The sequence below is a fragment of the Phocoena phocoena genome, chromosome 4 (genome assembly GCF_963924675.1).
Source record: "Phocoena phocoena chromosome 4, mPhoPho1.1, whole genome shotgun sequence".
Classification (NCBI taxonomy): Eukaryota; Metazoa; Chordata; class Mammalia; order Artiodactyla; family Phocoenidae; genus Phocoena; species Phocoena phocoena.
Window position 1 is genome coordinate 84,897,537 of NC_089222.1, and position 22,868 is coordinate 84,920,404.

Consider the following 22,868-nt stretch of genomic DNA (forward strand, 5'->3'; position numbering starts at 1 on the left):
ATTTTGTGACAAATTGTTGCTGAGTTCCCCCAATACTGCAACTTTTAATTTTGGCAGGGTTTTTTTTGTGTGTGTGTGTATAGTGAAAAGCGATTTTTTTTTCTTCCTTCCCCTCTTAGCCCTTTTTAGGAATCCTTTTTAGGAATCCTCCCTGAGCTTCCTGCCGGCTTTAAGCCTCGTCTATTTCCCCCATGCCTGAGTACTGGACCAACACTTGGTAAGAATTTGGCTCTGAGGAGTGCTAGGTTGAGTGACAAATGGATGAGGATGGAGGTTTTATTGAAGCATCTGAACCGCATTTAATTTTCCGTGTTACTTTATTTGTTCCTTCTAGCCCTCAGGATATTGAATTTTGTGGGCTTGGGTTGGGTCGCTGGTACTTCAGGCGTTTAGTAGTATGAAACAATGTTTCTCCCGTTAGAATAATATTCTCATTTATATTAACGGCGGCTTACTCCAAACTGCTTTACATAGCATTTTTCTAAACCTCCTGAACGAACGCATTTTCCCGTTGAGCACTGGCATTGCTTCAGCGGCCTCTGCCGACCTCCTGGCTTGGCAACCTGCACCCCGCTCCACAAGAACCAAGCCTGACCCAGCGTGGCCTTGAGCGCCGCCGCCTCGCCAGACCCTGTCTCCCGCTTTCCCTCCCACCGCCCGGGATCCAGCTTCCCTCCTGCCGCCTCAGCCGTCAGCGACAGCGACACCCTCTCCTCCCCTCCCGCGGCTCCCCGCGCCAGGTCGCCGCGCCAGACAGCGGGTAACCGCCGCCTCCGCTGGGGCATCCCGACTCCATAGGCCTAACGCGCTCCAGACACCTGCCTCTCACTGGCCACCGCCGCTGCCCCTCACCCGGCAGCCCCCTCGGCAATTGGCCCCCGGCCGTCCCTCGTCATCCTCGGCCTCGCCTCGAGTCCCGCCTCCGTCGCCAGGTCATTTAAGTTTATCACAAATAAATAAATAAAGGAGGAAATAGAAATGCGTAGAAAGTAAAAGCAGTTAGGAGGGGGCGGGGGCCTGGAGAAAAAAGGTGGGCGCGGCGGAGGTTAGACAACCAAACCTGATAGTGTCTGTGTTGACCAATCACGACTCAGTCTAGTCCGGTCTGACGGGCCCTCTCAACCAATAGCCTCCCACCTCTCGGATCACTGAACAACGAGATATGACTGACCTCTCCAGAGTGGACGAAGGTGCGGCGGAGTGAGGTGGGAGAGCGGAAAGACTGCTGACCAATCGCCTGTTAACAGTTCTCTGAGCGAAGTTTCAGTGCTCCAATGGGTGTCTGAGATAGCGGATTGGGCCTCTTCTAGCCCAATCGAAGCTGGTAGAGATGAGGGAAGAGTCAGATGGGGGCGGGGACAGGTGAGGGGAGGAGGAAGAGTGTATTTTGTTTATGGGCGGCAACCTCATGAGGGGCGTCCCATTCTTATTGGCTCACTGAAGCCAAGAGTGGCGTGGGGGCAACCCAATAGCAGGAAAAGATAGAGGGTTCGCTGCGTGAGGCGCCCAATGTGGGCCTTCTGCCGAAGAAGTAGGGGCGGGGGGAAGTTTAGGAGTTGAGGAAAGAAGATTAAAGAGCGCGAGGAGGTAACGCCAAAAACTCTAATTTGTTGTGGGGCGGGCTGGAGGGAGGGGTGTGTGCGTGCTGTGGGGGACGGGGCGTCTGCGAGGCGCTGGGAGTGGGGGGCGGTGGGACAGGAAAGGAGGGGCACGGGGTGGGGTTGGGGGAGCGAGTTAGAGTGGCGAGCCCGCGGGCTGTTGGCCGGCCGAGCGCGCGCCCCCTCCCCCGGGTGCCCTCCCCCCCGGCGGCCCCTTCCCCCGAGCGCCCCTCCTCGCGCCGGGCGGCGGCGGTGGCCTCGCCTGACCCGGCGCGGAGGGAGGGAACGCGGGAGGGTCCTGGGTTCCAGGATCGGGCGGGGCGTCCCGCAGCTGGAAACGTGTCTTCTGCCTTCTTTCTACTCCCCGCGCCTGGAGCTGCCGCTACCAAGAAGAGGAGCTGAGGGGGACTAGCCGGGGCTCAGGAGCTACTAGAGGCGCCCGCTTGTCTTCCGCCCCCTCCCTCCTCGCCCTTCCCCGCTTGCCGTGGCTCTAGCAGTATCTGGAGCGTCTTCAGAGAACTGGGGGGCGGGAGGGGTCCTGGCCCAGAGCCGCTGGACGCCCCTCCAGACGCCGGAGCTACCGGCCGCCGCCTGCTTCGCTGCTACGACTGTAGAGAAAGGGGCATGGGAAGGGAAGACAGCTTTCCTTCTTTCTCTCCTCCTTTGGGCCCCTTTGGAAACATTAAAAAATGTTTACGCTTTTTCCATAGCTGAGAGAAAACGATTGGAAGCTTTTTGAAAGTTTAAAAGAAATGCACTCTCTTTTACATTGTTTAATGCATTACTGTCCGTGTGGCTTTCTGGTCTTCTCCCACCATACGCCCCACGCCCTGCCCTCCTAAAGCTGTTAGCCTTTTTAAGGATGCTTGAAGAGGCAGGAGGCAGGAATTTTCTAAAAGTTGTATTGATAAACACTTGTACAAACATATGCTAGGCACACACATAAACGATAAACATTCGCGAAAAACACAATATGGCGTACAGCTACCCTAACTAGCGCGGTAATCCGCTGATCTCTTAACCCAACCCAGTTGAATGGGGTCAGTAGCAGGATGACAATTCTCCAGTAAAAATCTGAATGAAGCAGGAAGTAATTTGGAAGCAGCCCGTGGGTAAAGTACTGTCCTCACATCAGCATTGGCCCAAGCTAAGTTGAATTTGTGAATCTTCGAGTCATGTGAAAATTGTCTTAACTGCTTCTTACCATTAAAAATACCAAAATGTTGCTCAAGTGGAATTTTCTCACTGCGTGGTCATGTGTGAATTTCAGCTAAGAAAATTAAGAGACCACTCATTCCCCCAGTGTTTTCAAGCAAGCTCTGTTCTAAAGTTAGTATTTTTGTTGCTATTGAAAGTTTTAAAACATGAATTATAAGGACCGTTTTGTAAATACATTCTCTAGCTTTACACATTGAATAATCCATTACCATCGACAAATTCATAAATGGTTTACTTTCTTACCTGTTGCTCCTAATCCCATGCACCCTTTGCTATTGCTTGGGAATCGTTAAAATACACCCTTCTACCCCATCACATCCCCACGTATAAATTTGACCAGTCCAATTTTGGCTACGATTTGCATTTCTGTATTTCTTGGAAAAGAACAACAGCAAGAACAATTTACATTTTTTTTAATGCCCATGTTTGCTCTTTGTCATTCTTAATCAAAATGTATCAAAGTTCATGCACATATAGTGCATGGTAATACCATTCACTGTGCCCTCTTGGAAGTAGTCTTCTCTCAAGGAAGTTTTTGGTATTGTCCTTGAAGAATTGCTGATATTACTCATTGCTTAGCGCTCAAGGTTTAATTCTTAAGGTTGGGGATGTGATTTCCATTGAGCTCAATTTTAGCCTTGAGCATACATCATGCTCAAACAGTGAGGAGAAGAAAAAAAGTGAGTTTTCTAGAAATATAATTATCTGCTCAGTGAGTCCAGCAGTTGGGTATTTTTGGTTTTGTGATTTCAGATCTCACAGACCAGTGGAATAAAGACCTTTTGCATATGAAGATCAGGTGACAAGTTAACTGGCTACCAGCCTCCAAAGCAATACGCCCTTTCATGGTGAGGTCCCAATTTTAACAGACTAAAGAAAGAAGTTTAAGACTAAAAATTGTCAAATTTTATCCATTTTTAGGAAGAACTCTTTATGCTTACTTGTTTAGTTCATTTAAGATGCCAGTATTTTGAAATAACTACTATACCAAGAAAATACAGGTATACTTAATGTGTACATTCGCTACTAGCAACTAGCTACTGAAAGACAATATGAGTTTAAGCGGAGTACTAGAGGAAAGAACAACTTACATGTGAGGGTTGTAATTTTGGTGTGTGTGTGTGTGTGTGTGTGGAAGGGGAGGAAGGGTATTGTTCAGAACGACTAGTTGATGTGATGCCAGTGTCCTAAGTAAAGTTAGGAAGTTTTTGAGACCCATACATATACAGTTGCTCTTGCTGTCAAATTAACACGACTTTGACTACTTGGTATAGGAATAAAATCCAAGGAAAAAGCCATTTTAAATGAATTACTTTTATCTCAGTAGTCAGTCTTCAGAAGACCTTCCAACCAAATTGAAATTCCTAGAAAAAATTAGGTCATTTTAGAAGAACAATAAAACATACAACTAAGTTCCTATAAAGGATCTAAAATTTATAAACTAATTACAAAGTATTTGAAATATCTTAGAATAAGTGGTAAGAAGAGATTCTTTAAAACATTTGGAATACAGAAGTGGAGCTTGATGGGCTCTGATTTATTCTCTGAAGTGATTTTTTTGTCTGAAATGGATTTTTAAATTCATCGAACTGTTCTAGACACTGTTCTAGATACTTGGGATGTAAAAGTGAACAAGAGATAAAATTACCTACCTATGTGGAGTTTACATTCTAATGCCGCATACACTTTGGGTACTTCAGATTGGTAGAAGAAGGTAGTTTTGGATGAAACTTTAAAACCTAGCTGTTTTCTCATTTGGGGGAATATGATTTTAAAAAGCTTAGAGAAGTTCGAGGGGCAGGGAGATTTTACCAATTGCCAATGATAAGAAAGGAAGAGCTTACTGTATTATTTGTACCCTTTGTTACTGTCATGAAATATTCTCCATATGTTTCAGTAGGTCTTTTTAACAGATAGGGGTTTTATTTTTTCGTAATTTTAAGCTTGCCTTTGAAATAAATAAAATGTTATTTTATATTTAAAAAAATTCTGTGTCTTGGAATTTACTGTAAAATTCCTGTGGAGCTTTTGTCTTGTTAGCAAATTGTAGTAAACATAAACTAGAATATCTTAATTTGTTTAGTTAGAATTTGTATTAAGAATATGTCTGAAAAATCAAGTGCCTAAATCTTTTACAGTTGTGGTTTTACCAAGAGAAGGTGGAAATTTGTAATTAATTTATAGGTGACTTTAAAAAGAGAAAGAGAGGCCTGCAAAAAATGCTTTGTTATTTAAACCTTTCAAACTACAAAAGCATTTGATTGGCACTTCTTTGATTTAATAGACCATTTGTAATGCAAGAGGAACATTACAGAGTATTAGTATTACTTTAATCATTTAGTCTGTAGGTGTAAAAATCCTAGGTTTCTAACTGAAGGAAACTTGGTGCCTGGTTAAGGGAGTATATGATTTTGAAGCTAAGTTTGTTGCTTCAAGTAGTGGGTGTCTCACTTTTCCAAAACCTAGCTCATAGTTCTCAAATAACAAGTTCTTTTTTTCGTTATTTTTCTCTATCACAGTGAGTTTTATTCTGTTAGTCAAGTATGAGTTCAGTTCTTAAGTAGCATGTTTTTTTTCTTTTTTTTTACACACAATCCTCCTACCTACAGTCCTCCCATCCCCTGCTGTAAAGGGCTTGAATCTATATCTACACTAGATCTCTATGCTAATTTGTAGCATAATCAATTCTAGAAAGGGTACATATTAATGCACTTTAGAGAACTTTGAGATTGCCCGTGGCTATTAAGTATAGACCAGGCAGCGTCTGAAAGCTACAAATAGGAAGATTTAGGACAAAAAGCAGAGACTGTAACTAATAGAATATACTGTTTTAGCTGAAATCTTTTTTAAAAAGCAAAGTAGAAGAATGGTTAATAGTATGTTAAAAATTAAGAACTTTTCCTAATTCTAGTAAGGATGGTTGATCAGTGTGTCCTTATGTGCATGTAAGTATGTATTTATATATGATCAGTTTTTGAATAAAGACATATTTCATTACTGGATAAATGATTCCAATCCTGCCTTGTGTTCGTTGACATGGAAGGCATTCAAAGTTCCCAGGTGATTTTGTTTAACATACTCTGTTACTAACCAAACCTTTGCTCCGAGCAACATAGAAATACAAGCTAATTAAATCTTTGTAAATTTTGTAATAATTTGGATTAAAATTTATTTTGGGAAGTTTTTTTAAAGCATGATTACTAAGCAGCACATAAAATGAATGAAATCTAAAGTGAAGAGCTGTTAGAACCCTGGATCCACATAATAAGATAGTTGAGAGTTTCAAAAGGGGTATTCATAGAGTAAAAGATAAAATCTTGACATGTCAAATTTCTATAGTAATAAAATAAAGACTAATTAATATTCATATTTTTAAGGTAAGTGTAAGTATGTGTACAGTGCATTTTAAGTCAAAATTTGGGGTGTTATTGGCTAGACACAGTCATTTCTTTGCCAGAGATACTAGACTGTATGAAGGCTAACCATCTGTCAAGTGATGGAGACAAAGAAAGGTTTAATATACTAGCCCAAAATTTCCACAAACTTGTTTTGAATTGTCTTGTCATTTTGTTTTGGCCTTCATATTCTGTGTTGAATATGCACTGGGTCAGTCACCCCACTTAGTTTTTCATCCCACTTAGTTTTATGAACAGACTATTCAAGGTTTAGATAAGGTTACTGTCGCAGCTGATGTGATCTAGAGGCAAGATAAAATGTTTTGATTTTGCTTTCATGTAATGATTAAAAACTCACAAGTGGACCACCCATTAGCAGTTATACAAGTGACTTCAAGCACACTTATTTTCACCTACCCATTCTGAATTTTGGGTGTCTTAATTCTTTTGCTTTATATATTCAAGCCTCATAATTCAAACCCATTCCTGAGCTATTTGGGGGGGTGGGGATGGAGGGAAGTAGCAACGGGAATCCAGATTGCCTGTTTTAGGTACAATATGGTGTGATGTGAAACTGAAACAGCAGATTGGTAAGAAACTTTAGTTTCAAACAAATATAAACTAGTTTATTTAGTGAAGTCATACACAAAACAGGAGTCTTTATTGACAAGACAACTTTTTTTTCCCAGTAACTTCCACATCAGGAAGTCACCATGGTTCTTTGGGCCAGCAGACTGTTTCTAAGGCATCATATAAGAAAAAGAAGCCCTAATATTGCTGATTTTAATGATATTCTTAGATGTGGCAGGCCAAGGAATTATTTATAGCAGTGCTAATTATATCAATAAAAATAGCAATATTAATACTGTGAGTGTCAAAATCCATTCTTGACAGTATGAGGTAAACAGAACTATAGTCAAACAAAGCAGCCAGCCTGTCTCTACTGTCAGCTCATGAATATGCACTTCAGGAAAAATATACACACAGTTTAAAGAATTAAGTGTATTGATTTAATCTCTTTTTCAATTACTTTTGACCTTTTTTAAAAAAAGATGTTCTTTATTTTAAATTCAAACAATATTAAAAAGACTTGGATTTTTAGTTTTGAAATTATTGGCAACCATTTTCTTACTGACTGTCATTAGTAAGTTTCTAGAGACTTATTTATTTATATATGGTTAAGTACTTTATAAATTATCAGAAATTCATTTTCTTTGTACCCCCATTTTTGGGACACAAATTACCATCACAAAAGGAACCTCTAACAGTTTACAAAATGAAACAATACAAAACAAAACAAACCCTACCACTACCATACATGTACACACAACCATAAATCTCTGGCTTCCTTTAGGCATTAAAAGAATATCCTTTTCCATGGTTTTGATTTAAGAAAGAGCATAAATTTTCTTTGTGGCTGTTTTTACTTCTAGTCAGTTTTTACAATTTTATGTTATTTTAAACTTATTTTCCTAGGAATATAAAATCCAGTAAGTAGAAGTCATTAAATCCAATGGTTTTTAGCTTGAGGGGACATCTAACTTATCAGCCAATCCCTCATATATTTGATTTAATTCTTTCATTTTATTGCACATTGTAAAAATTTTCAGATGTAGAGATTGGAAATATTGTTTTTTGGTATAATGTTGCAAGCAACTAGTTGTATGATCTTAAGCATTTCACGTAATTTGTTTGAATCTCTGCCTTAGCTTCCTTCATCTTCAGCGTCCCTTTCAGCTCTAATAATATGAGTATCTTTCTTTTGATACTTGAGTCTTTATTTTAGCTTCAGATAACGTGACTGGATGTGATGTACAGGGGGCACCAGGAAAGAGTATATGTAAAATATTTGACTTTGCTTTTTACTTTCAGTCCTGGATAAAAGTTTCATTTTAATGATACTTGCTTTCAAACATAGCATAGTAGTACAAGAGCCACAATATTAAGTACTGATAATCTTTTATAGTTGGTAACTATAATGTCTATTAGTTTACATAAATTTTTACCAGCTCACCTTCACTCATGTAGATATATTGGTAATAGAATTTATAAACATGATTCTTTGTATTTTACTCTGCATAAAGTTGCTTAACTGGAGAAAGCAGGTAATAATAGAGTGAATTAACTCAGAGTTGTTTTCTAATTGTATAAAATATATGGATAGATAGATATATTCGAAGAAAAAGGTAAACTTGGTTTATGTGCCTAATTTTTAAAGCAAAAAATAAATATACTTCGAGTAATCAGGAGCCATCTTCATATAGATCTTATAAAACTGGTAATTTTTAACTGCTGCATTTGAGTTTTGATCCTACATTATATCCATCCGGGGATAGATTTACATAGGAGGACTGATAAGATAGACAAAGAAAGTTAACTCTGTTTTGATGAAGAATAGTGGGAAGAATCTGAAACAAACTGCATGCAATTTGTGTGTACCTACCTGTAGGTATTTATTTAATGATGACCTCAAAGTTTTCATTTAGAATTTCACTCTCAGTTTCTTTTTAATTGACTCACATTCCTTTTGCTAGTATGAATGGTAGTGAGAGGCTCAAAACCGTCAAATCCTTTACCTATTCACAAATGGAAACAGCTATCTGGAGAAAGCTATATAATCCTTGGTTCCTTCCCCTTCCATACACATATCCATCGTTCTTGATACTGCTCATAACATTTTATAAATTACCTCATAGACGGAATATACAACAAACACAACAATATATTAGATAATGCTAAGCTTTTGGGAGAAATGGCAAGAAAAATTTTAGATCAACCAAAGGGCAAAAAAGGTGGTATGAGTGCTTCAATGCATGCAAATAAGGGGAAAAAAGCATTCTAAGAGATATTTAGAAGGGAAGCTGATTTTAGACTATAAGTTAACTGAAACCCAGCACATGTACTGAGGAATTAATGTAGACCCTTTTCTAAAGGCATTGGTACCAAAAAGACTGGCAAAATTATTGGTTGTGAGCATAGTGAAAGAAAATAAAATACATTCTGTTCTTGTACTAAACAACAGTAGCCAACATGTATGAGCACTTAACTCTGTACCAGACATTGGTTATATCTGAATTTTTTTCAGTTAATTTCATAATCCTATGAGATAGGCACTTTAATTATGTCATTTTTAAAGATAAGCTAAGGCTCAGAAAGGTTAAGTAACTTATTCAAAGTCACACAGCTAGTGTATAACAGTTGGGAATTCAAACTCAAGTCCAATTCTAGAAAACCTAAACTCTTAATCACCACCTCATCATGCCTCTCTTCTGGGACCATTTTTACTTAGTACTCGCCCTGATTAGTACTGGTAATTTTATTTCAAGAAAGGCATAGTGGATTTGGAGAAGGTTCCAGAGAAAGGCACAAAGTGAAAGAGCTTAAGTGGGAGGAATGGTTGCTATGGTAAAGTTTGTTTTTAAAATTTAACTCTTCAGTCTAGAAGTACAACTTCTGTGAGGGAATTTATCTGAAGGTTTTAACAGAGGATGGACTGGGTAGCCACTGCCTGATTTGGTTGGATGGACAACAGTGGAGCTGGGTAACAGATGTCAAAGCAGATGGAGGAAATCATGAGTAGGAGCAGGTCAAAGGGAGCTTTAGATACTGGCAGTACTGGGAAGGCAGAGGTCAAAAAGACCTAAATCTAACAGGTTGAGTAACCAAGAATCGGGATCATGCAGAAAAAAAGGGTGAGGCAGAACAGAAACACAATATACTCAAAACTTTGGTAAATCCTACTGACTTTGGAAGGCCCTAACATTTATTGTTTGTTTTTTGCACCCTTAGATTTGTTTCAGAACCAACAGCTGGCTTAAATAGGGGCCACCTAGAGTCTGGGATACAAAGACTGCTATGGTTTTGGCACAAAAAACATGATTATCAATACTAACTTAGAATTAGGCAGTAAGTTTAGGTGCATTAAAAAGAAATGCAATTTAGCACAGAAACCTATGTGATAAACCTGAGAATAGCTGTCATTTATTGAGTACTTGCTGTGTACCATTCAATTCTGAAATCACTGTTTCTGGGGGGCATTTATAGTACAAGTTACCGTCTGCTGTCCAGTTTTCAAATATAAGAAAACATCTGCTAGCTTTTCTGAGGATTTGATGGGTAAAACAAATTATACCTTAATTTTATTTCATTTCATGTTGTAATTTAGCTTTTGATATCTCCTCTTCCTACATTCATAGAGCCAGGCTCTACCAGGCTTAAGGTGGAATAGAGTGTAGACTTCTCTTATGTAAACTTTTCCTTCAATTGTCGCTATACTGAAAGAAAGGTTCAATTTTATTTGATAGGAAAAATGCATTTTTATCAGAGTAATCGGTTCAAATGATCAGCCCAGGTGAAGTCAGTGTACATGAATTTGGATTATATTTATGATTGCCAGCATGAGTTAATGAAAAGGGAATTATATAAGCTTTTAAAGTGATTTTTTGTTATTTCAAATAATTTTAATGACATCAAACCAAATACAAACAGATGTGTATGCCATGTATACATACTCATACCCTTTTTCTACAAGGTATGGAGACTTCAAAAGTTTTTAAGAGATAATATTCATTGTTGAGCTATATTATGTATATATAGAGAGGTGGGGAAGAGTTGGATTGTCTGAATGGAGTCAAAGAATAATGGAAGAACTATACTATCACTTATGTGTCTTCAGTTTTCCTTATTACAATATCTCTGTTATTTCCTTCAGACTCTTATTTCTAGTGCATTAGGAAATATATTACAATAATCATTTTGTATGTTTCAAATTGATACATCACTAATACAATATACTGTGAAGTTAGAAAGATAACCAACATTCAGTTTATTCATGACACCTTTCCCCTTTAGGTTTATTGTCACTGGTACTCTTTTGTTCTCGTTCTTTTGACATCTGGTGGTATCTAGTCTTTTTAACAACTATGTTGTTTGCATCCTCCTTTCCCTTCATATATCTGACCCTTAGAGAAATACCTTTGAAAACTCACCCTCTCAATAATCTTTCTTGTTCTAGCAAAGGGTTGAGAACAAGGCAGTATTATGTTGAAGGGGTGATTTGAGCTGAAAAGTGAACAGGTTTCCAGACCTTTCTGGTTCGGGTATTTCACATAACAGTCTCAACAGTTGTTATAAAGTGATTGCTAGAGTGTATAAAAGCCAAAAATAAATGGTTGCTGTTTTTCTGTAATTTAGTATTATGCATACCTCTGTTTCTATCTATTATTTGTGTAATGATGAATTTTATTATGCAGAAAGGGGTGCATTCATTCTTTGACATTCATCACCCAGGAAAGATAGCATTCAGAATTATACTACACTGAACTGTAGCTCCTTAAGGGCAGTACCATATTTTATTAATCTTTGAAGCCTTAGTGCTTAGCACAGTACCTGGCACACTGGAGGATTCAATGTTCATTAGACTCTTTTGTAGCTGTCCTAGAAAGATTACTTTGATTCTTGCTTACCAGGCTGTTCATTCCTTATTTTCTTTTGACTGTTCAAATTTAGCATTGTTACAATCATTAATACCTATTACAGGGTTTCTCTGTACTTTTCTAAGACCCAGACATTTTTACACATGCTCATGATCTTTTATCCTTTTAGATACTTAATGAAATTCTGTCATGGCAGAAGTCCCAATAAAAAATTATATTTACCGTGATTCAGAAAAGAAATATATCAGTTATCGCCCATCAGTGGTAAAGCAAATCTACTGCAATCAATTCAGGATATTGTATTGAATAGAGTACACAGAATTACATTACCTAGTGATTCAAGGGTGAAATCCAAATTTCATATCCTATATGATTCCTATCTGGATAGTAGGACAAACAGTCCAGAGTATTTTTTTTTTTTTTTTGCACTTAATAGATTGTAATGAGATTTTGAGCATTTTATATGAGCTTCCTAATTCTTAAAAAGATAAGTTCATAAAGTCTCACACAATTAAAAATCAGAGCTTTAGATTATTTTACCTTATTATCTAAGTTGTTTAGAAGTCAGTCCAATGAAACACTTTAATGTTATTGACATTATATCCTTAGCTCTTATAGAAAGCAAACACAGTAATTGGGCTATGAACAATATGAAGGGTAATGTCATGTAAACCACTGTGTAGGGTGCATGTTTCTTTCCTATATAACAGCTGACATGCTTTTTCATATTTATAAGACCTGCTAGTTAGACAGTGGGAGACTTACATGATCTGCCAAAGTCATAGTTTGTCTCTCTACTAACCGAAGCTATAGCAAATTGATTTGAAGTTGTTTCCAAAACAAAAGATAATTATGTCCTGGGATAATTAAAACTGGGGTCTCATTAAAGCATACTTCAAGTGATTAGTAGCTATGGTATATTTTGGAATTTGTATCTAAGAACATAAAGAGAGCATATTGTTGTTTTTGTATATTCAAGAATATGCTTTCTGAGGAAAGTATTGATTCTTGGAAATAATGATAATGAACTCCCAGACAACCCCAGACCCACATACCTCTCCCCTTTCTCAATATTTTTAAAATTAAGGATTCTGAAAACAAGGTGACCTATGTATGGCCATCTTCCCCTTCACTTCCAATTCCTGAGTGTCTTTCTGAATCAAATTGCTACTGAGATCTGTAAACAATTGCTGTGACACCTTGGGCAGAGAAACACTGCTTTGAAAACTTCTACCATCAATTGGGCAAGCAACTAGAGAGTAGTACTGAAGTTCAGAAAACAGTAGACATTGTAAAGAAGAGCTTGGGCTTCAGAGGTCTGTGAACCAGTATGGGAGAAAGTTAATATCTGCCTATTTTATGTATCCAAGTCTCCCCAGTAGGCTAAAAAGTCAGAGTAGCTGAATGTGCTGGCTGAGTTTTCTCTGTCCCTGAGGCTGAAAAGAAATTCAGAGATAGGGCAACAGTGATCTACCTCCTCATGCCTTGGCAGGGAACTGGTAGACGGTCTACATTTCTTTTCTCCAAGTGTTATGCTTCTGCCATTTAGGATACTCTAACAACCAGACCAGAGTTCCAGTGAGTTATCAATGAAAAATAACAATCCATCAAAGGGGAGCCAGTAGTGAGGGAGAGAGGAAGATCAGGCAGGAAAATTAGAGTACATACTCCAAGCAACTAGTACTATTGGCAAAAATAAATGAAACCTGAATTTTGAAATATATTAAGAGCACTTAAGGACATTCAAACAAAGAACAAAAAAGAATTTCAGATACTAAGGAAAACATATCTCAATTGAGCGACTCAGTGGAAAAATCGGAGAACATGGTCACTGTTGAAACATGAGTCAGTGAACTGAAAGACCAAGTGCAAGAAATATATCAAAGTACTTAGCACAAATAAAACACGGTGAAAATATTGAATAAAAAGGATGAGTCTTGGAGGATAGTTTAGAAATCAAAATGTGAATAATAGGAATTATAGAGGGAGAAATAAGAACAGAAGGAGGAGAGGTATAATTAAATAATAGAAGAAAATTTCTTGAGTGTAAGAAAAATCAGAGTCTGTGGATTAAAAGGGTTTATTGATTTATGGTCTTGATTGAAAGAAAAGATACAGTTCTGAACTCTAAAAATAAATTGAAACATAAACTCCCAAGTAGAAAGAACAAGTTTCTCCTATAAAGAGGAGAAATATCGAAGTATCATAGAACTTCCTATTTGTAACACAGAAAGCAAGAAGATAGTGGAATGACATCTACAAACTGCAAAAGGAAAATTACTACAGTCCAAGAATCTCAATGCCCAGAAAGTTGTCATTTGCCAGCCAAGGTGAAAGAAATACATTTAGGGAAAACCAAGAACTCAGAACATATAATTATTATTCCCCATCCAAGAAAATGCCTGACGATAGATTATAAGCAAACAACAAATGAACCAGGACAAAGATTTCAAGATGAAAAGGAAAGGAAATAGTGGTAAATAATGAGCATTTGTATATAATTGTGTGTGTGTGTGTTGTGTGTATAATTTCCTTTAAGAGATAAAGGTAGATGGCTAGTAAATGTGTAATAAAATAGACAATTTCAGACTTTTGAAATAAAAGGATCATACTTATGTAAAGAAAAATTTTAATGTACTAAAACTGTCTTATCAACACTTAGTTGATGGAGGGAGTAGACAGGAGGAATGTAAAAAAGGAGGAAAATAAGTGGTGGGAGATGAGAGGAGGAAGAAAAGAGGAGAAAAGTGAATGTATCCTAAAGATCTCATTTATTTAGGAGAAAGGGGTGGGGGATACAACCTCTTGGTGGGGGAAAAATTTGTCTTAGAAAGATAGATATATGAAAAAAATATATGTATATACATCTGTTAATTAGAGTAGAGAAAGGGAAGATTAGCATGATAAAACATCATGTAGAACTTTCATAGCAGCAAGGAGAAAATAGAATGCAGAGCCACTTGATCAAACAAAAAAATACGGAAAAGGGAAATAAGGAAACAATAATGTAAGATTAAAAATAAATATAAGTACTTTGAAGATATACAATTAGGCACATTATTCCATTTAATGTAATGGACTAAATTCTCCCATTAAGAAAACAGATGTCAGATTGAATTTAAAAACATAAGCCACTCAAATTATATTACAAGAAAAACACCTGTGTCAAAATTATAAAGAAATGTTGTTTGTAAAATGGTGGACATAAAAGACATCAGGCAAAGGCAAACAAAAGGAAAACAGAAACATGAGTGACAGCATTGATATCAAAAAGGGACACTGTAATGATGAAAGGCATAGTTTATGAAGAGAATAACCACATAACTCTGTATACAGCAGGCTTATTTATAGTAGATAAGTATGTTAAGTAAAAACTATTGGAAAAGTCTAGACAGCTCTGTTAAACACATGCAAACAATGACTAAGAGAAATGGAATACTATAACTCAGAAGCAATATATTTGTAGAATCTGATATTCTTGAAATATTTTTAAACATCTCTGTGCTTGGCTGCAAAGAAAACTTTATAAATTTTAGAAAGCAGAGATTTTGCAGGCACATCTTCTGATTATAATCTAGTATAATTAGAATTTAAGAAGTTTTTCTAAAAGGTGACAAAAATTATTAATTATTTAGAAATTAAAGAGAACACTCCTAGATAACTCTTGGATAATGAGGAAGTCATTTGGAAAACAATGAAAAGGAGAATATTTTATGTAAAAACCTATTGAAAACAGGTAAAGAGATTGTCAGAGTAGAGTTGATAGCCTTAAAGGCCTTCATTATTAAGATGGAAAATAAAGGATTATCTAGTAACTTTAAGAAATTAGAATAAACACTAATATAAGAGAGAATAAAAGGAAATTAATTTTTTAAAATATGAAATTAATGAAGGAAAACAAAATGTAATAAAAAATCAGTCTAAAAGCTGGCTCTTTCAAAAGACTTAATATAATACACAAACTCCTTGGGAAGGTGAAAGAGCAAAAAAGAAAATGAGGCCAGTAATTCCATTTTGAAGTGGAAGAGAGTTGAAAGCATATGTTCACTTAAAACTTGTACACAAATGTTCATAGCAGCAATATTCATTATAGCCAAAAAGTGGAAGAAACTCAAATCAAAGAAGCTCTCCATCAACTAATAAATGGATAAATAAAAATGTGGTGTATGCATACAATAGAGTATTATTCAGCCGTGAAAAGAAATGACGTACTGATACATACTACAACATGGATGAAACATGAAAACACTATGCTAAGTGAAAGATGTCAGACACAAAAGGCCACATATTATAAGATTCCATTTATATGAGATGTCCAAAATAGGCAAATCCATAGAGACAGAAAGTAGATTAGTGGCTGTCAGTGCTGGAGGAAGGGAAGATGGGGAGTGACTGTTTAATGCGTATAGGATTTCCTTGTTCTGGAACTAGATAGTTGGTGGTGTTTATACAACCTTTTGAATGTACTAAAAGCAACCACAGCGTATACTCTAAAATGGTTAAAATGGTGAAGTTTATGTTATATGAATTTTATGCTAATAATAATAAAGTTTACAAACAAGAAATTGAGCAAAAATAGATACTAGTTAGGGATGAAAAAGTTGACAAAACTGAAAGGTAAAAAAAGAAATCTAATGCAACTCTCTGGAAATAAATTTGAAACCCCCGAGAAACAGAACATCATATAGTCAAATGCAAATTATAAATATCGGCCTAAGAAGAAGTAGAAAACGGTTACCTATTAGTACTGAAGAAATTAATGCAAATTATAAATATCGGCCTAAGAAGAAGTAGAAAACGGTTACCTATTAGTACTGAAGAATTAGAAAGCTAACCACATGTGATCGCTTAAACTTAAAGAAATAACTAATTTTGATATAATTTAAATTATGCTAGGCCATTGAAAAATAATGAAATATTTTCTAATTTCATTTAATATCTAACTCTGATAAAAATTGTACAGAAATAAATTATAGTTCAATCTCACTTATGAAAGAAATGCAAAATTTCTATATAAAATGCAGATTAGCAAATAGTATCAGCATGAATTAAAAGAGTAATATACTAGGACCTAGAATTTTCCTTTTTTCTTTTTAAGTAGGAATTCAAGCATGATTCAACAACAGGAAATATATCAATATTGTTCATTACATCACCAAATTAAAGGGAAAAATTATACGTTCATCTTCAGTAAGATTGCTTAAATATAATATTTGCATTCACAGCCAACAGAAAATATAACCTGAAATAGTTAAATCTTAAAAATTCAATTAATATCAGATACTAGACAAGTAATTATTTATCATAATTATTTAACATTGAGTAGGGAACTTCAGCAAATATAATAGTCAAAGATATAAATAACACTAACATTTGTAGAAACTAACTTAACATGTCTTTTGGCTGATATCAGACCTAAAATTTTTAGAACTCTAATTTTAAAATCTAGAAAAATTAGTAAGATAAATTAAAAAGGTAGTTGGATAGAAAATAATTAGATGAAAATTGATAACTTTTCTCTGGAAGTAATAGGCATCTAGGAACCATTTTTCCCAACAGGAAAAAATTATTTAATTTTCCATAGAAACACAAATTATAAAATGCTTATTAATAAAATTACCGAGAATAACATAGGACCTGTATGTAAAAAAGAGGTACTATTTAAAGACATAAAACAAGATATGATTAAAGGATGCACAAACTATGTTTTTGTATGGGAAAACAATAGCAAAATGTTAATTTTCCCAAAGTTAATACATTTATTTAATACAATTCCAATTAAATTTTTAGCAGGGATTTTTTTTTTCTTTTTTGAGCTAGACAGTGTTATTTTTAAATTACATAGAAGATTAAGTGCTAAAAAAAGGCAAGAAAATATGAAAAAGAACAGTGAAGAGGGATTTGCATTATACATAGTAGAACATATTACAAAGCCAGATAATCAAAACAATATGGTAATAGCATAGGAATAGACAAATAGATCCATTAAATAGATTAGAGAATCCTGAAACAGGTGAAAATTTAGTTGAAAATCATGAATCATTTAATTAATGGAATTGGCATAAAAGATTATTTTGTGGAAAAAAATGGAAGTACATTGTCATTTCATACATTATACAAAAATCATGTAAGTTGAAATGCTTAAATGAAAACAAAACAAAAAACTTGCCAAAAAGATCTAGGAGACTATAAAATTTTTTAACAGTAGTGAAAATGCAAAAAATTTAAAATGACTTAACATTGTTGATTGCATAAAAATAAAAAAATTTTTTTATAAAAATAAATGTAGATTTGGAAAAGGATTTATAATTTTACTTTTATTAACATGAAAGGTTAATATCCAAGAGCTCTTAGACAATGCTAAGAAAAAAGTTATGAAACAACCCAATGTAAATGGAAAAGATAATTCACAGTAAAGCAAATTCTATTGGCTAACATAAGAGAAGATGCTCAAATTGACTAGGGAAATTCAAGTATAAGTAACAGTGATGTAATGTGTCTTAGCATTTAAAACTTCTGTTAGTCTGATGGGTTTAATATTTATTGCCAGCGGTGATGTGGCAAAAAGGGACTCTTACTTGTTACTGGTGCAAATGTGCTATGCTTTAACTTTTTTGAAATGCAGTCTGGTAACACCTATTATATCCTTTGACTGAACAATTTTATTCTTGGGAATATATCCCATAGAAATACAAGTATTGATATTTAAGGGCATATGTATTTTTTGGTTTCAAAGTTGTTACAGCTTTTTTGTAGTAGTAAAACTTGGGGGGGGAAGTAATAACATTAATAAGATAATGCTAATAAATAATGGAAATTCATACCATGGATTGTAATGCAGTTATTAAAAGATGTGAATTAAAGATATCTCAGGTGATCTGGAGGAATTTCTGGAGTTATTGATAGTGAGAAGAGCAAGTTATAGAAAAGTGTGTGTTGATGTTACATTCTTATAAAATAATGACCAAAATCCCTGAATATGTATTTTAAATGTAAATATCTATATGTGTATATCTGCTTTATAGTAGAGTTATTTATTTGCAAAGGGAGAATATAAAAGGGTGCATACTATGTTGTAAAAATGGATTGCTTTGAATGGGAGGAAATATAGAGGGAGAGAAGCAGAGAGCCAAGCAATAAAAGGAAAAGAATAATTGCACTAAAAACATGTTCAAAATCCTACTTATGCTTTTTAATAAAATTAAGTACATTTGGCTGTATATGTATTAAGAAGTCAAATTAAAGTGTTTAAAAATATTATGGCTACTTTTGATGGTAATGATTTCATATTTTTCAATATTGGTACCAAGGGATTTTTTTATTCCTTTACATTTGCTGTTTATTTAATTTTGTATCACATGCTACTAGGATTTTCTACGTGTTCTAAAAAGTCCTTAGATAACTGTCTAGCATTTCAGGCCAAATAAACTTAATGATTTATAGTTTGAGATCAAATCAAATTACATGGATCATTCCCATGTTAGGGCTGACATGCAGCTGATATCCCTTAGTAAAAGTTAGGTGGTATGTTTCACTTTGTTCAGTGTTCATTTTCTTTGATTGGTACCTTCTGTGTCAGTTATAAAATATTTCTAATATTACCACTGTCACTTCACAAATTAATTATAACAACAATAATGAATGAATGGAAGAATTGCACATAGAAATTGCTTAATAAATAAATACTTGCTGATTGACATAATAGATTTTAAGTACAGTAATGATTTTACCAAGGTTATAAAGTGTAGAAATGAAAGCATTCAAGGGTGTTTAAAAATAAGACTAGAAGTCATGATTTCATGCAAATCATTTGACTCCTGTGTCTCAGAATCTTAATCTTTAAAATAGTGTATTTTCATCACTTATTTCACACAGTCTTTGAGGATCAAGTGAAGTAATAAATGTTTAAGTGCTTTGAAAAACATAATTCATTGTGCAAAGAATGATGATGATAATAAAAATCTGAAGGCAGCCATTTTTTACACTTAATGGACATATATTTTGTATATATATACATGTATTTCAAGTTGCATGTTTGATATTAAGCCTCTTGACATATCAGTAATAGAATGTATTACTGATGAAGCTATCAAAGCCTCAAATGGACAAAACTGAGATCTATGGAAGGTGTGAATACATTTAATTGCTTAAAGTTTAAAAGAGTCTCCAGAATTTCTTTGTTTTGCTGGTCATTGAGGAAAATTTTTTATTTAGGTATATCTCCTGATGTCCTCTGTTCTAGTATAGAGATATTAATGTTTTGTGGGAAGTCTGGGCCTTCATCTCATCTGGACATGATAATAATGTTGTGTTGTGTTTTGACTTAATAAATGGCCTTGGACAGCTAAACACAGTGGTGTAATCTGTTGTTATATTTCATTAGAAATCCTCTACTTGTAATTTATAGCTGCAGTTAATAGTGACTATAGCATGAATACTTTAAATAGTAAAATCTTTATCATCTTTTAGTAACCAGACACCAGATGTGCCATTGGCAGATTTTGGGTGTGTGTGCGACTATCAAGAAATACCTACATTATGATTTGTTGGTTGAAACTAAGACTACAAAAGAGTAAAAACATTTACATTATTTTATTAAAGAAACAGTTATAATCTTAATACTATAGAGACTATACAATACTATTAAAGATACCTAGATTCTGTTTTGAAAAAAATGTTGTTTCTCTAAGTCTCAATAAATTATACCTGACTCTTTCCAAGAATACATTCTCATTTTAAAATTTTCTTGCCCCAATAATTTGGCTTTGACTTTTGCATAAATATTCTCGCTATTTCACTAGTCTAATTTCCTTCAGTTAGTTTCTCTGCTATTCTTCCAGTAGTGGAGACAATGTTATAAGAAAGTTGAAAAGATAGATCTTAAAAGACATCAATCTTTCTCTGCATTTCTTTAAATAGACCTTATTCAAGTCTATTAGTAAAAACTACCTGAATTAGTTCTTTTTGATATATTTCACTTAATGAAGTCATTCTAATCAATATATTTGCATTTTCTATTTGCATTTTGCTTATCTTATCAAATATGAAATTAGCAGCAATTGTGACATATATTTTTAAAAATATCTCTTCACTTTTGTCTAGCAATACTAGTGTTACTAGAGCAGAAAGAGTTTTTAGAATACTCTTTATGCATACTTAGATGTATATGTCATTGCCAGTCATCTTTTAATTCTGTTCTTCTCTGTCTCCACTCAAGAAAATTTCTAACCACCAAAGATTACTCGCCCAAATGCAAGTTGCAGTTTGATAGGAAGTTGCAAGGAAATCTTCAAGTAATCTGTTAATCTCAGTCTTAAGAAACCAAAGTGATCATCTCTTAATTCTTTATTCTAAATTAAATTTTTTTATTGGAGTATAGTTGATTTACACTGTTGTGTTAGTTTCTGCTGTACAGCAAAGTGAGTCAGTTATACATATACATATATCCACCCTTTTTTAGATTCTGTTCCCATATAGGTCATTACAGAGTATTGAATATCATACCTTAATTCTTAATTCTTAATATTCTTTCAGTTTCTTCTTTCTCAGGAAAGAAGTTTCTTTCACTTCTAAGTAAATCCTGAATCCCAGTATCTTTTATCAGTATCTTCCTCTTCATTTTGGAATGGACTGAAACAAAATCATCATTTCTTTTTTTTTAAAAATTGAAGTATAGTTGATTTACAGTGTTCTGTTAGTTTCAGGTGTACAGCAAAGTGATTCAGTTATACATACACACACATATATTCAATATATAAATGTATAATTTTTTTTCATATTCTTTTCCATTATGGGTTATTAATACTTTCCTGTGCTATACAGTAGGTCCTTGTTGTTTATCTGTTTTACATATAGAAGTGTGTAGCTGTTAATCCCAAACTCCTAATTTGTCCCTCCTTCCTTTCCCCTTTGCTAACCATAAATTTGTTTTCTATGTCTGTGAGTCTGTTTTGTAAATAAGTTATTTTGTATCATTTTTTTAGATCCCACATATAAGTGATACCAGATCATTATTTCTTAACACTGTAATCAGCTTTCCAAAATATGGCACCTATTATCCCATTCAGTGGTCAGGTTAGTTTACTTGGTTTATCTTTCCAAGTATCTGAATTTCTTGAGTCACTGATGTTCAGTCTTAAAACCATGGTTGTTTTTATTTTTTCTATTTTTTTTTAAATTAAGTTTTAACTTGACCAAATAAAAATGCTTATTTGTTTAAACTTTTACATTTAAGGCTTTATATTTATTATTGCCTTAAACAGTATAAATCTTTTTAGCGTCCCTTGGACCTCTTGTTTGGAAATCAGTGGATGGTATAGATTACGGTCTGTGAAATCAGCAACATCCACATCACCTGGGAGCTTAGAAAGCAGAATCTCAAACCCCATCCCAGACCTAATGAATCATCATCTTTATTTTAATAAGATCACAAGTCATTCATACATACATTAAAATTTGAGAAACACTGCTAAAGAATTTGCCATTTAAAAAAAATTGACTTCAGGTGCACAGAATTGGTTAATTATGATATGGTTCATAATCATTGTACAATTTATTATCCTCTTTTGTTTTTATTTCATTCTTTCATTCATTTGTTCTTTTTAATCAAAATAAATACCTGTAAACCCAAGACCCAACCAAAGAATTAGAACATTAACAATAATTTACATCTATCTATATGTTCTTCTCCTACTCTTATCAACACTCCCCTAACCAGAGGTAGCCAGCATTCTGAATTTTGTGTTTATTATTCCATTATTTTTTCAAAAAATAATATATATAGCTATACCACTTATAAATGTGTGACTAAATAATATATTAATATAATACTGTGTCTCCTAGAATATGCTTTTTTTTGCTCTCAACATTGTTATTAAGATTCATCCATGTTTTTGTAAGTAACTGTAATTCACACCATTTATTTTAAATTTTGTATTATATTCATAACATCATCACAGTATATTATTTCTCCTGTTAACGGACATTTGAGTTATCTCCTACTTTTTGCTAATACAAATGGTGCTGGTATAAACATTCTTGTATATGTCTCTTGGTGACGTTTGCAATATACTCTTTTCAGAATATACTGAGTTTGGAATTGCTGAATCATAGGGTATGTAAATGCTCAGTTTTGCAAGAGATTGTCAAATTTTTTTCCAAAATGGCATCACCCATTTACACTCTCACCAACAATGTGTGAAATATATCTGTAGATCCTTATT

General features: G+C 34.6%; 1 protein-coding gene across 2 annotated transcripts in view; it reads left to right on the plus strand.

Moving 5' to 3' along the window:
- The first annotated feature begins 1,531 nt into the window (after positions 1 to 1,531).
- The window catches only part of ZBTB20 (zinc finger and BTB domain containing 20), a 798,335-nt gene continuing 776,998 nt past the window's right edge, over positions 1,532 to 22,868 (plus strand). The window contains exons 1-3 of one of the 2 annotated variants that reach the window (XM_065875980.1): positions 1,532 to 1,587; positions 3,570 to 3,664; positions 10,810 to 10,821. The gene's annotated coding sequence lies outside the window, so the exon portion shown is untranslated. The remainder of the gene's footprint in view (positions 1,588 to 3,569; positions 3,665 to 10,809; positions 10,822 to 22,868) is intronic. The other variant, XM_065875981.1, reaches the window with a different exon arrangement.